This window comes from Gallus gallus, chromosome 6 (assembly GCF_016699485.2).
Source record: "Gallus gallus isolate bGalGal1 chromosome 6, bGalGal1.mat.broiler.GRCg7b, whole genome shotgun sequence".
NCBI lineage: Eukaryota > Metazoa > Chordata > Aves > Galliformes > Phasianidae > Gallus > Gallus gallus.
The window spans coordinates 20442970-20456489 of record NC_052537.1 but is presented as its reverse complement, the minus strand read 5'-3'; the positions used below and the strand labels follow the sequence as shown (position 1 = coordinate 20456489).

Below are 13520 nucleotides of genomic sequence, written 5' to 3'. Positions count from 1 at the left end.
AGCTGCTCCAGCTCCGAAATGAATGAATGCTACAACACTGTTTGTCAAGGGCCAATGCACCCAGATCAAACCAAACCAGCAACATGCCCTTTCTCCCAGCAGCAACAAATACCATCCCATTCCATGGCTGATTCATTTCCCTGTACCTGTTCAGAGAACGGCTGGCAGTACAGAACACACAGCTAGGTAAAGGATCCCTGATGCCCAAGGCAACAGACGGGCCTAGCAGCAAGATGCTCAATGATCACATGCTTTTATACTTTGAAACCACCTGTTTGTGAAGCTCCTCCTCCCCTCTGCAACCCGTGCCTTCACTTCTGTGCAGGGGCAGGTGTACCGAGAGAGCAGAAGAGTGAATCTCACAAAATCCAAGCACTGCCTCTGTGCAGGGAGAGATAAACATGTCAAAGAAAGCGGGAAATGGAAATTCAGCTCTGGAATCAAGTCAGAGTTGAAAGAAAAACTATATATAGAGCTAGCCTTAATCCCATTTGAACGGCAACAGGCAGGAGGATCAGGAACAGGACTCCATCTAGGTGCAACTCCAATGTGTTTGTTAAACAAACGGGTTTCATTTGTTTTCCAAATACCTATTTATGTATTTACTCTAATGCAGACTAAGTACTTTTGCTTAACAAAACTAAACAAAACAAATCCCAGACTGAAAGGATCTGGCTTCTGTCTCTGGCTGTCCGACATGGTGCGATACCATTTCAGGTGTTTGGTTTGGCGGTGGTGGGCTTTGGTTTGTTTGTTTGTTTGTTTAAACCTGAGTTGAACTTCATCCACTTCGATTAGCGCAGTTCCTCAAAGCCCCCCAGCAGCACCGCTGGCGGAACTCAGCGCGGATCGAGGGCCGCCCGGCGCGGCAGACGCGGGGCGCTCAGTGCCCCCGGAGCGCCTCACAGCCCCGCGGCTCTCCCACGGCCCCGGGGACTCCACCGCGCCCACCGGCCCCGCGCGGCTCTGCCCCCGTCCGCAGCGACCGCGCGGCTCCCCCCGCGCGTGTGCACGAGATGATTCACCCGCGTTTATTCCATGGAAGCGATGATTCATTCGGCCGGCTCCGGATCGCGCTAACGCACCGCACGCGCACGGCGCGGATGGAAAAGCCAAGTTCTTAAACTTTGCGACGCTCCAACGTTTATTTCTTTTACACCGGAGCGGGAGGAACGACGGAGCCCGCCGGGCGGAGCCCCGCGCCGCCGCACGTGGGGTGGGGGCAGAGGGCCGGGCCGGGCCCGGTACCTGCGGGGCACGGCCCCTTCGCGCGGGGCCCGGCGGCTCCGCTCCCTCCGCGGTGACATCTTACATAACGCGGAGCGCCGCACTGCCGCCGCGCGTCACCCGGGGACCGTGCCCCGCGCGACGGGCGCTCCGGATCCCCGCGCGCCGCAACGACCCCGGCGGCACCGCCGTCCCCTCGGGAGCCCCGCGCCGCCCCGCGCTCGGAGAAAGTTACTCGGCGGCCGCGGCGCGAGCCCGGCGTCACGTCCCACAACTAGTTATGACACGGGATCCCGCCGCCCCGCCCGCCGGGCCCTTACCTTCCCCTGCGCGGCACCGCGGGTGCGTGCGGAGCGGGGAGCGGTGCGTGCGGCAGCGCGGGCGGCGCCGGCGGAGGGCGGGCGGGGGCGGGGAGGGCGCTCGTGGCGGTTGGGCGGCGGGAGCGCGCGCCTCGCCGGAGCTGTCGGGCGGCGGGGGAGGCTGCGGGGCGGCGCGGGGAGCGGGCGGGGGGCGGAGGAGTTTCCCGGGGTTGTTTACGCATCGCCGCCCCGCTCGGTGCACGCTCATCGCTCTCTGATTGGACACAAACTGGGGCGCGGCCCGGCGCGGGCGCGGCCGCACCGGCAGCGCGCGGAGCCGCTCGGGCAGCCCCCGCCGGGCCGCGCCGCGGTACGGCTACGGGCACGGCTACGGGTCCCGCCGCCGCCGCCGCCCCCAACGCCGCCCGGCGCGGCTCTGCGCAAGCGCGGCGCTCTGGCGGGGGCCCCGGCAGCGCATGCGCTCCTGCGGCCGCGCACGTCTGCGAGGGCGGCGGGCGCCGCTCTGTCGGTGCCCTCTGCGATCTCTGCGTGCGCGCCCGGGTGGGTACGGGCGGGGGCGTGTGATGCGCGTCGCTCTGGCGGCGGCGGCGGCTTCTTCCCGTCCCAAGCAGTGCGCGCGGGGCGGCCCCGTTGTCCCGGCAGGTGCCTTCGCCCGGGCTGCGGAGCGGGGCGGTGCGGGTGCCCCGAGCGGTGCGGGGCTCGGCCGCCGGCAGAGACGCAGCTCCGGGCTGCGGCTGCCCGGGGCAAAAGCGCTGGGTGTTATCTCCTCGGCTGGTTCTTTCCGCGGGATGGGCTGTAACTCATTTTATCCGTGGTAATTTCCGGTGAAACGCTTATTTTAACGGAGAGTACGTAAGAACTCTATGACATCACTCGTGCTCGTTAGTTCTGATTAAGCAGCTCCTCACCGTTACATCCTACAGTCGACAATAACAATAAACAAAATATCAAAACACAAAATGTATGCCGTGAGAGCTCTTTGCAGCAGGAATCCCCACCGTGCACTGCAGGAGTTCCCCTGACTCATCTGTAAGCGAGTAACCTCCATCAACTTCCCCTAAAATTTAGTGATAAAGCGCTCGGCTTCTGCGTGCTGTGACGGAAACAACGCTGTGCCACCTCCCGTGTGAAGTCTGGGCTGCAGCCCCCTGCACTCAGCAGCGGTCGCACTGCGGATGGTCAGTGGCTGCAAGGCACCTGCCTGCAAGTCTGACTTGTGCTCCTGAGCAGTTCTGAAGGATTTGCTGTCATCTATCCGTGATCCTTTCCAAATGGCATTCCATTAAAAAAAAAAAAAAAAAAAAAAAAAAGCATTATCTAGGGGAGAGTTTTCTTAAGCCTGCTTACTGGCATTTCCAAGGGATGGAACACCTCTCCTGTGAGGATTCTCTTTTACTCAGAGAGATGGGGCCGTGCAGCCTGGGAAAGAGAAGGCTCCAGGGAGACCTGAGAGAGAACTTTTGGTATCTAACAGGGGGCTGCAAGAAGGAAAGGAACAGAGTCTTTAGCAGGGTTTGTTGTGACAGGACAAGGGGAAATGGTTTCAAACTAAAAGAGGGGGGATTTAGATTGGATATACAGAAGAAGTTGTTTACGCTAAGGGCGGTGAGTCGCTGGAACAGTTTGCCCAAAAAGGCGGTGGATGCCCCATCCCTGGAGACATCCAAGGTCAGGCTGGAGGGGGCTCTAAGCAACATGATCTAGCTGTAGGTGTCCCTGTTCATTGCAGGGGAGTTGGACTAGATGGCCTTTTATGGTCCCTTCCATCTCAAAGACTTTATGATTTGTTTTCCTTCCCTTCAAGCCTGGAAGCACTGTCCAGGTTGTCTCCATTTAAGATGCTTTAGTATCATCTGACTGGGTCACAACAACACATTTATTTAGACACCAATGTGCACTGTCAGGAACTGGGTATTTTAAGGATTTGTTGGCCAGACCAGTGTTCATCTTGACTGTCGGGTCAGCTGTTGGTTATAATTGGATTTGTGATAATCAGCCAGATTTTTATCAGAACTGTGCATTCAGCTCCTTTGAGTTTGTACTCAGTGGGTGTCACACAACGCACAGTGTTTTCAGAGAATGAAGAGAAACTTCACTGAAAATAAACTGAGCTATTCGTACTTTAAGCAATTGCATCAGGTACACAGAAAACTGAGACAGCTCTGAGTTGTTTTACCTGGGTCCTACCCTTAAAGTTTTTATTTTGTTGTTGTTTTGTTTCTTCTATCTATAAGCTTTAACTTGCAAAAGAGAGTCACAGAATCATTTGAATTGGAAGGAACTTTTAAAGGTCATCTAGAATTAAGTATTGAAGTATGAAAGAACAGTTCCAGGGAGATACAGCACTTCTCACTGCAGCTGTTTATCTGAAAATAGGACAAAGAACAAATGCCTTCCCAGTCCCTCCTGTATTTGAACACACTTGAGCTCTCACAATGATTTTACTGGAAAATTAATCCTTCATTAAAACACCTGAGATTCCTGTTTCTGGGAGCCGTGACAGGGGAGGTTCGGGTTGGATATCAAGGAAAGGTTCTTCACAGGTTCTTCACTGGTCAGCCACTGCAACAGGCTCTCCAGGGCAGAGATCACAGCCCCAGGGTGCTGGAGTTCAAGATGTGGATCGAAACTGCTCTCAGTTATATGGCCTGATTTTTGGGTGGTCCTGTGTGGAGCCAGGTGTTGAACTCAATGATCCTTATAGGTTCCTTCCAACTCGGGATATTCCATGATTCTATGACAGCACCAAACAGCAACAACTACAGGGCTGTCTGCCAGCGGCAATCGATGCCTACACTGGAGTCATGGAAGAAACCCTACCACAAGATACAGCCATCCAAGCTATTGTCAAAGTAGAAGTGATCACTTCTGTGGGCTATCAGTTAATTGCGTTCAGAACACAGTCCTATCTCTGTCTCCTCTTCTGACGCATCTTTGGAGAACTACCACAAGTGTGGTTTTCAACTGTAAAATCTGTGGTTGAGAAATACTTTCAAAAACTAAACCAAGGAAAAATCAAAGCATTTAACTTGGTTCTCTTGCTGCTACATTTAGAGTTGTATGATAACTTACGAGCCACTGGCAGATTCTGCCTGCCCAAGGAGCACACATAATTTCCACTGAAGGTCAAGCCATAACCTTTAGGTATATGTTTATCCTTCAGGTCCCTGGCAGTCAGGTCCTTGGCAGTCAGTTTCAGGCTTCATCTACATAAATATCACCAAATGCCCTCCCTGCCTCCTCAGGAACAATGCCAGGACCCATTTTTCCATTTCCAAAGCTTATTCATAAACTGCAACTCATGGCTTTAAAATACCTAGCATTAATTACACAGCTTTCTTATGAGCTAGGACTCCTTGCCAGAATGACTGATGAGTCCTCTCTCCTTTCACCCTGAATGTGACTACTGAGCCCACTTGTTCAGCTGAGTACCAGGGCACTCACGACCACTTCTGTTCAAAAACAGATCATCACCACTCCAAACATCTGGCAGGAGGAGCTGCCAGATCTCTGTGTTCTGTCAGCTGAGTTAGCTGCCTAATTGCAAAGTTGGTACAGAGCATACCGCAGGAAAATGTAGGAGCTTACCTTCTCCTCAGGACAGAGCCATAGAGATCAGTGGACAAACAGCCTGTTTAATATTATTGGGCTCTGTGTAAATGAATGACAAACATCTTTTAGGTGCCATCCACCATCTGGCACTACAGACAAACATCTCCAGTGCTGGAGCACAGCATAAGCACAGCTACAGCAACCCCAGGGCCAGAGCCCGAACTGGCACTGTGCACTCTTGCAAGGAGGCCAGTGGCCTCCACCAGCCTGCTGTGCTTCTTCAAGACAATCCATCTCCAGTCACCTCTTCCAGAAACTTTCTCTATGTCCTTCCATTTCACTTTTTTTTTGTTTGTTTGTTTTAAATTACTGAACCATGCTCCACAGCTCACTATTATTGTGAAACCTTCTGGCATTAATGTCAGGGAAAAGTGTTTCCCAGCAGTAATTTGAATTTCATCATTTTATGCAATATGAACCAAGGTATAATTGCATGAGAGACTATTACAGCATGTCATTTTGTAGAAGGAATAAAGTACCTATGAATGACTATGGGCAATCTTCCTTCAGCACTGAGAAAGGTACAGATGGGTTACGTCCTAATAGTGAGGCGTTTTGTTTTATGCTGGGAAGGTAAAGCTCATAGAGAATTACTACAGCAGATTTTAATAGATGGAACTGTTAACACTCTCTTTGAGAGGGTTGGCAGGGCTTCAGCACAGAAACACATTGGACAAGACTGATTCCTTCACAGCAGCTATTTCCAAGTTGTTTCCTCCTGTCAGTGATGCTTCTAAAGAGATTCAGGGCAGAGACCAGGCCAGGCAGACACTATTATGCTGCTGAAAGGAAAGGAGGATGACAGAGCAAGGTCTCCAGGAATACTTTTTGTTTACCAGTGAGGACACAACCGATCTCCCCCAGTAGCCCACTGTTTACAAAACAACTCCCAAGTATACTAAGAGAAGCAGTAGTTAGTAGTGGCTGTTAACACATCTAAGCTGGATTTGGATTGTGTACATACTGTTCTGTAGGATAATACCAAAATATGCACATGGTTGGGTACTTTCTGAATCGAGCCTTTGTTTGTTTGTTTGCTTGTTTTATTATATTGATTTGAGTTAATGAAGGAAAGTAGGGTTGGATTTTTTATTGTTACAATCCCTAGAAATCTGTTCAGTTTTATTTCTAGAGTTTCTACTAAAACAGCTGCAGTGGGCATTGCTGACAACATGAGCAGTGAGATAAATTGCATCCACTCAAGTTCCTGTATTACACCAAATTTTAAATTAGAATTCAAAAATCCTTAAAGTCACAAGTGAGTGTTTCCTCTGCTGTGTTTTACCATGGCCCTCACTGGGGCATCTGACCACGTTAGTAATAAAAGGACAAATGCCTTTAGAAGCTTTATTTATATGTCACCTAGAATATAGGAGTAAAGATTTTTAAAAGGTACAGAAAACAGTTGTGCTTGTGCAGTATTTATTTTCAGTTTAGCCCAAGGATCTTGCCAAAAACGAACACGTTGTAAGGGGGTTATATATTTAGGATGGGACGGTGGAGGTAGGTATTCATGTAGCTGACTAGAGCTTCGTATACTACGGGTTTACTTTATGACAGGATCAGCAGTACAAGGAGGAATTGTATGGCAACTACAGCCCACAAATAAAATATCCTCCTTGAATTTCTTTTAAAAGAAGCAGCTGCTAAGAATTCTTCCCACAGGATAGAGCACAGATGGATTGAAAAGTTCTTCTGTGAGAAGCAGCTTTTCTAATCATTAAGGATCAACATGTTCCCTAGCAAATACTTAGGATGACACAGCATACATGATGTTGCAGGAAAAACCTATTTCTTAGCACACACTAAAATGCGACAAAGCAGCATTTTTTTCTGCCCCATATCATGAACATACTTTATGTGCACGTATTACGTGTACCCAATGGCACCATCACTTGGACACAGGAACATTCCTCAAAACCTTCAACCCAAACAGCATAAAACCAATAGTTTTTAATCCTGAATGATTCTCAAAGCCGTTATAAAAACATATCTGAGCTTTCCAAGCTGTTACTGTTGAAAGCTTGGATTGTTATTAGGCAATATATGTATTTTGAAAATGAGTCAGTGAAAGATTTGCTTATCAGGCAGTAGTGTACTGGTGTATTTTCTTGGCAAACACAGAAAAGACTTTTACCCAAGAGATAAGGATGAAGAACTTGACAGACAGCTCCTTATACTTCTAATCAGAATGGTTACCAGGGTATTTTGGTTTATGAAATGCATAAAAATTCTCCCAGTATGTGAAAATTTTCACACATTAAGATACGAGGAGTCTATAGCTGCAAATCCATGCAGAAAAACCATAGCACTTCCATAATTTGATCTGTCATATTCAAAACCAGGTGCTGCAGTTCCATAATGGTACATTGAGCATTATTTATTGTTATCTCATTTCATTTAATGAGGTGCCTAGTCTCATTACTATCGGGTTCTGCTATTTACAGATGAATTTATAGCTAACTGAAAATGTCACATGTCCAATAGTTATTTCTCCTGAGCTCACCGTGCTCAGGATCCCTATCTCAACAGCTGGGCACCAGCTCCATGGCAGGCAATGAGAGTAATCACAGGTGGCTTTTATTTGTTCAATGCAGGCAAGACAACACCTTGGGCTGCTATATTGAATTCTTCACAAAATTAAATATGCTGTCCTCTAATTAATTTTCAACTTTGTATATAGAAAGCTGGCTTAAGTAGGGCTGCTGGGCAACCTGTTCTCAGGTAACTTTCAACATCAAATCTAGCTGGAATTGTCATCAAATTCAAATGTTGTTAGGGGGACGGAAGCCAAACTATGGATGAACTCTGATTATAGGTCTTGTTTCCTTCAGAAACCTAGCTGATACCCAGTTAGAACCAGCCTTCAGAAGGTCTCCTAAAGATAACCAAACTGTTTGCTATAATGCCAGTTTAAGTCTCAAGCTACATTTTCAGTGGACTTATGATAGATGTAGTGGGTCTTCTATTTAAAACTGAAGTTTTGAATGAGAGCTGTAAGCAACCAAATTTACAGATGTCCTTAGTGACAAATCAGTGGGAGCAGGTGGACATCTAAACTTAACGTTGAATCTATTTTCACACAGACAAAACTGTAAATAGGCAGAATCCACAGGATAAGTTGATGAAACCGAAAAACTTTACACCCCCAAATTTTATGTAATGGAAATTTCAAGATCTCATGTAAATCCTTGCCAAATTCAGGATCCATATGCGCTGCTCTGATGTTGATTTGAATTTCGAATTTAACGTGTTACTTTTTCACTGGCTTATAGCATGTTTGATAAAGATATTCATAGTTGGAGAAAAGATGAAATAAGGAAGAGATGAAATGAGGAAGAACAGCAGAGCATGAGGAAAAACTGGAGAAAGAAGGATGTCAGGTGCTGGTGTAGGCAGAGGTCACAGCAGCACCGGCACCACCACATGCCCTGGGAGCCGTGGGGCTCCATGCTGTTAGGGGATTTCATTCACAAGCTCTGGAGAGGGAAGTCAAGTAAATAAATACACAAATGGCACTTTTTCCATCTGATTGCCTGCATGACCATGTGAATGAAAGCTGCCGATATTGCTAAATGTCTCTCCAGGCTGGATGATTGTGCAATCATTGCCACTTCCTTCTACCTCCCTCTATGTTTAGTTTTTTTTTTTTTTTTTTTTGCTACATTCAATTCAGCTCCATATGTACTTAATTACTGGTAGAAGTCACTCACTTTAAACAGAAATTATGGGGAACCATTATGAAGAACTGTGAAGACCAACCAGAGGAAAAGAGAAGCCTTCATAACCTCTCAGAGACATTGATGGGAGACTCAACATAAACACGGGCGCACAAACCATGCACTGAACTGCACAGTGAGAAGCAGATAAGTTGTTCGCCTCAGTCAATATTCTCATACCCGTCTTGTGAGGCTGTAAATCAAAGATGTTTTGGAAAGACAAGGAGAAAGTTCACCATTTAAGGACAAATCCAAAAGTTCTCACATTATGAAGCATTTCAGTATATGAACTGAAAAGCATGTCTGGTTCCTGACTCATTTTATTTCCTATCTGGATAATAGTTTTCACAGTCCTGTTGTTCCCACCAAACAAAATAGGCCCAGACTCCTTTACCCAGCAGGTTCCATGGTGGCCCCACTTACTTTTCACTACAATAGCAGCTCCTTGGCCGGAGGGGACTGCGTATACACAGCTCGTATCTTTGTAGCACTTAGCCAGTCTGTAAGCTGACGGGGACTGCTGGTAGCTAAGGATGTTTGTTCTGAGACCATCAGTCCACTAATAAACTTCTCCCAGCTGCCAAAGAAACACCAAATGGGGACCTTTTTTTTTTTTTTTTTCTCTGACACTTTGTTTTTTCTATTAGCAGCACACACCACATAGCTAAAAGCTTCAAGATTTATATATATATATATAATATTATATATAATATTTTATAATATTATATTATATTATATATAATTATATAATATATAATGTGTATAATGTATATGATATATATTATATAAAAATTTTTTTATATATTTAAATGTATATATATTTAGTATAGTAGCTCTAGACAGTTTCAATAAGCTCCAGCATCTTTCTTCCTTATCCCTCGATTCGTAAATAAGCTTCAGTGCAGCACACACCACTTGTAGTCTACACTTCTCCTTTTCAATTCTCACAGCAGCTCCCAGTTTTGTCATCTTTACTGTCTAGAAGGAAGGTGCCTTATCTGCCTTGTACTCTGTTCTCCATTCAGCAGAACACAGAACAAATGCTCAGTGCCAGCGTGTTGCACATCAGTTTAGTAGTCCAGAAAACAAAAAGGCTACAGATAGAAGCTTTTGAAAATTCAGCATTTTGTATTTAAAGTTATTCAGCTTTGCAGTAACATGATGGTTCATTCTGCAGCTAGATTTCCAGAGACGTGTGGCTCTGTGTGTAAAGCAGTATTACTGCATTGTTAAGACACTTCAGGAATTTCAGTACAGAGCCCTTTGTAAGCTCCTGAGAAGTTTCTTCCATGTATTGCCACAGGAGTAGTTAATAATACAAGTACCCCACTAACTTTGACAGAACCCCTCATGCACCATGGCCTCTCCAAGAAGTCAAACATTTTTGAAGATGTAAAATCACAGCAGTGTAAAATGATAGCGACACATTTCTCTGGTGACCGTGTATTTCAGTGCAACAGCAAATCTTAAATGCTGTTTAGACACTTCACTACCAGATGGCTGACTACCAGCAAAGCTGGTAGTCTGTGTTAAGGAAGTCTGTGTTAAGGAAAGAGCCACTTGTATTAGAAAGGGAAAGGAGAAGCCTTCAAAACTCCTATGCAAACTTGGTGATCCATCCCTCCTGTCTCCCAAAGTGTGTCACTGCTCTGTTCATTTTCTCTTCTAGGACTCCAAGTTGCTCTGTTTTTTCAGATTTCCCTCCCCCAGGCCCTTGCTTTACCATCGGTTATTTACTGCCTGCACTTCTGTCCTGCAGCACCTTGGAGGCCATACACCCTTCCCCTCCATGTCTCTTCCTGCGTGACCAATGGCAAGAGCAGCAGGAGCTCCATTCCTGCCTGTGGGATACCCTGTGCAGCTACACGCTCAGCCCACCATATGAAAGAGTTCCATTTTTCCCTGGGGCTGAAGATGGCAGTGCAAACCTGTTCCTGTTCTCTTCACTTAGAATGCCTTCGTGGATTTTTGCCCGTTGCAGGAAGGCTGCATTCCCAGCAGACGAGGCTGAAGGCTGCAGAATGAAACAGCCCTCCTGCTGAGAGCATCCCAGGGCTGGGGAGAACGCTCCAGAACTTCCCACTGTTTCCCCCACTACTGCACTTATATTCTCATTGAGAGTCAGCTCCTCCAAGCCAGCCAGGAAGCACTCCTGTTAACAAAGCAGAAAGTAACAGGCTGCAGGAACCACCAGCATCCTCTTACACATAGTGCTCGATTTAATATGAACATCTGGGGGGTCCAGCATCATTCTCTGCTTGTATTCAACACCTGTGGAAGGTTTTAAGCAGCTCTGTAGACAGCTCTTAGCAGGATATTCCTTTTCCAATTGCACGTAAATTACATCTGAAGACAACTTGTGTATCTGGTCAGCCCTCAGTCTTCTAAGAATAAATAAATGAGATGCAAATTAATTCCCAATGACACATAATGTCACTGTGATGCAAATATCTTTTCACGCAATATAATTTCCTTACTAACAAAAAATAGAAAGCTGTCTTCATGGAAAAGGATGGAAGTGATGCAACAGCAGTGAAGCAATCCTACTACAACACAGGCAAGAAGCCGTCATACTGCAGCTTGTTACTGGGTGCTGGCTGCCACCTGCAGCTGCTAGAAAAGCTAACAGTGCACTGCTGAGAAGCTGCTCACTGGGGTGGATTTCTTCCCTCTACCTGTGGCACCCTGGCAGCACTGGTGGGGGAAGGTAAGCTGTGAGGACAGCTGACTGCCAATTAGTGCTATTCTCCACAATTACCAGCTCTACACCACTGTAAGTCATTAAACAATGTGTTTAATTTTTTAAGAACTGCTGTCTCATCTTTCACAGTGGCATGAAAATACATTCAACATCTCAGGAAAATGAAGCCCAGTAGCTCAATGCAAAACAACCAGTGGGTCCCTGCAGTTAGTTTCTTTCACAGCTATCAGTGTGCTGGCCAGCTGAATGATGATTCCAACAGCAACGAAGTGCCAAAACGATGATTTCATTCCGTTTCATTTATGCAAAAACAAAGCAGCAAATTACCCCTGTCAAGAGAAAGCCAACGTGCAGAGGGCAGCGAGGGAGTCTGTGTTTTTACCTTTGTTCAGCCAGGAAGCACAGGGGGAGGTTTGCAGAGCGCACTGCGGTCTGTCAAAAACCCTCGCTTAGCGTTTGAGTCACCACCGCCCGTGACCTGGAACGCCCACAACTTTGTTGCTGTTGATTGAACTCCAGGAGAGGTGAAAAAGCTGCATGCCACCGCAAGGGAGGAAGGACGGAGGAGTTCGCAGGCTGCTTTCCAAACAGATTTCCCAGAAACGAAGCAATTAATGAGGTCTCCAGAAGTGCTTTTTGCGCACTTCTATTTGTTATGTCATAGTGTCAGCTGAAAGCTTAATGAATCATGAAATGCAGCATTTTTACGATTATTTCTTTGCATCTAATCCAGATATTTCAAAATACACAGCGTATTAGCACCGCTCACACAGCATTTGGATTTAGCTTCCCCTTGACCAAGGTCACATACGCAAACAGTTGTGAAGAAGGGAGCTAAGGGAGCCTGCTTTGTCTGGATGCTGTCTGGGAGCTGAGCTCACTGCTAGCAGGCTGGGCATGAACTGCAAGTTGTACTTGGATACAGAACAAACGTAGCATAGCTCCTTGTGTAGAATCTAGTGTTTCTGGTGAAGGCTGAGAAGAGGCTTTCCCTAGTTAGGATCACTCTCTCTCCCATAACTGGCTCTTGAGTTTCATGGACTTGTAGGAATATAAATTTTTGGAAACTGCTGCTGCTCTCAAGCTCAGTTAACGTTGGCAGTGGGTTAACAAGCTGCCACAGCAGGACAGATGAATACATGACCACAGGATTGCATAGGCCTTGTTCTCTTAGAAAACCAGAACAAAAATTCCCAGACCAACAAAAGGAAACTCCAGGGAAAGAAAAGAGCAATTTATACAACGTATTGACAACAGTTATAACCCACTGCCTACCCCTATCGACAGCAAGCACATCCACACACACTAAGTTCTTGAGGCAAATATTGTTCACAGATTAAAAACATCTTAATGACTCATTTACCACAACAGTTTCACTTTCTCATACAACACTGCCAGCGGAATGAGCTTCCAGAGGACATGCTTTATCATCATCATATCAATAAGGTAATATAATGCATTAAGAGATGTTACGCAGTGGATGACATTTCTTACTCTAGAATCAGAAAGACATCAGTGGATGTCCACCTTAGTTCTCTCTCTTGCAAAAAACTGGAAATGAAGCCAGGTAAAGGTATTTTCATTTAGATAAATAATAGAACGAGTATTCAGTCTCTTTAAAGACTTGGGTTGATTTTACACTGTATTATTCATTAGGAACAGGACCAAAGCAGACTTTCCAAAACGTGCGCCTGTGGTTCCGCAGAAGCTCTGATCTGAATATGCATGTCTGAAGGACACAGCCTCCCTTCAGTTCACACAGAGGCGATTGCCTGATTCAACAGAGCTGCAGGCTGTGTGATGAAAATACAATTCTTGCCCAAGAGCAAGCTTACCTGATGGACCTGAGCTAACAAGAGGCCTTTAGTAAAGAAATCCCACCCAGACACAACAGCTAGAGCAAGTCTTCCACACTAATGGCTCAGGTGAAGAGCGTCAGCA

General features: G+C 46.4%; 1 protein-coding gene across 1 annotated transcript in view; it reads right to left on the bottom strand.

The window, feature by feature from the left end:
• The window catches only part of PCGF5 (polycomb group ring finger 5), a 56723-nt gene extending 55122 nt beyond the window's left edge, over positions 1–1601 (bottom strand). The window contains exon 1 of the mRNA NM_001277361.2: positions 1548–1601. The gene's annotated coding sequence lies outside the window, so the exon portion shown is untranslated. The remainder of the gene's footprint in view (positions 1–1547) is intronic.
• Between the last annotated feature and the right edge of the window lie 11919 nt (positions 1602–13520).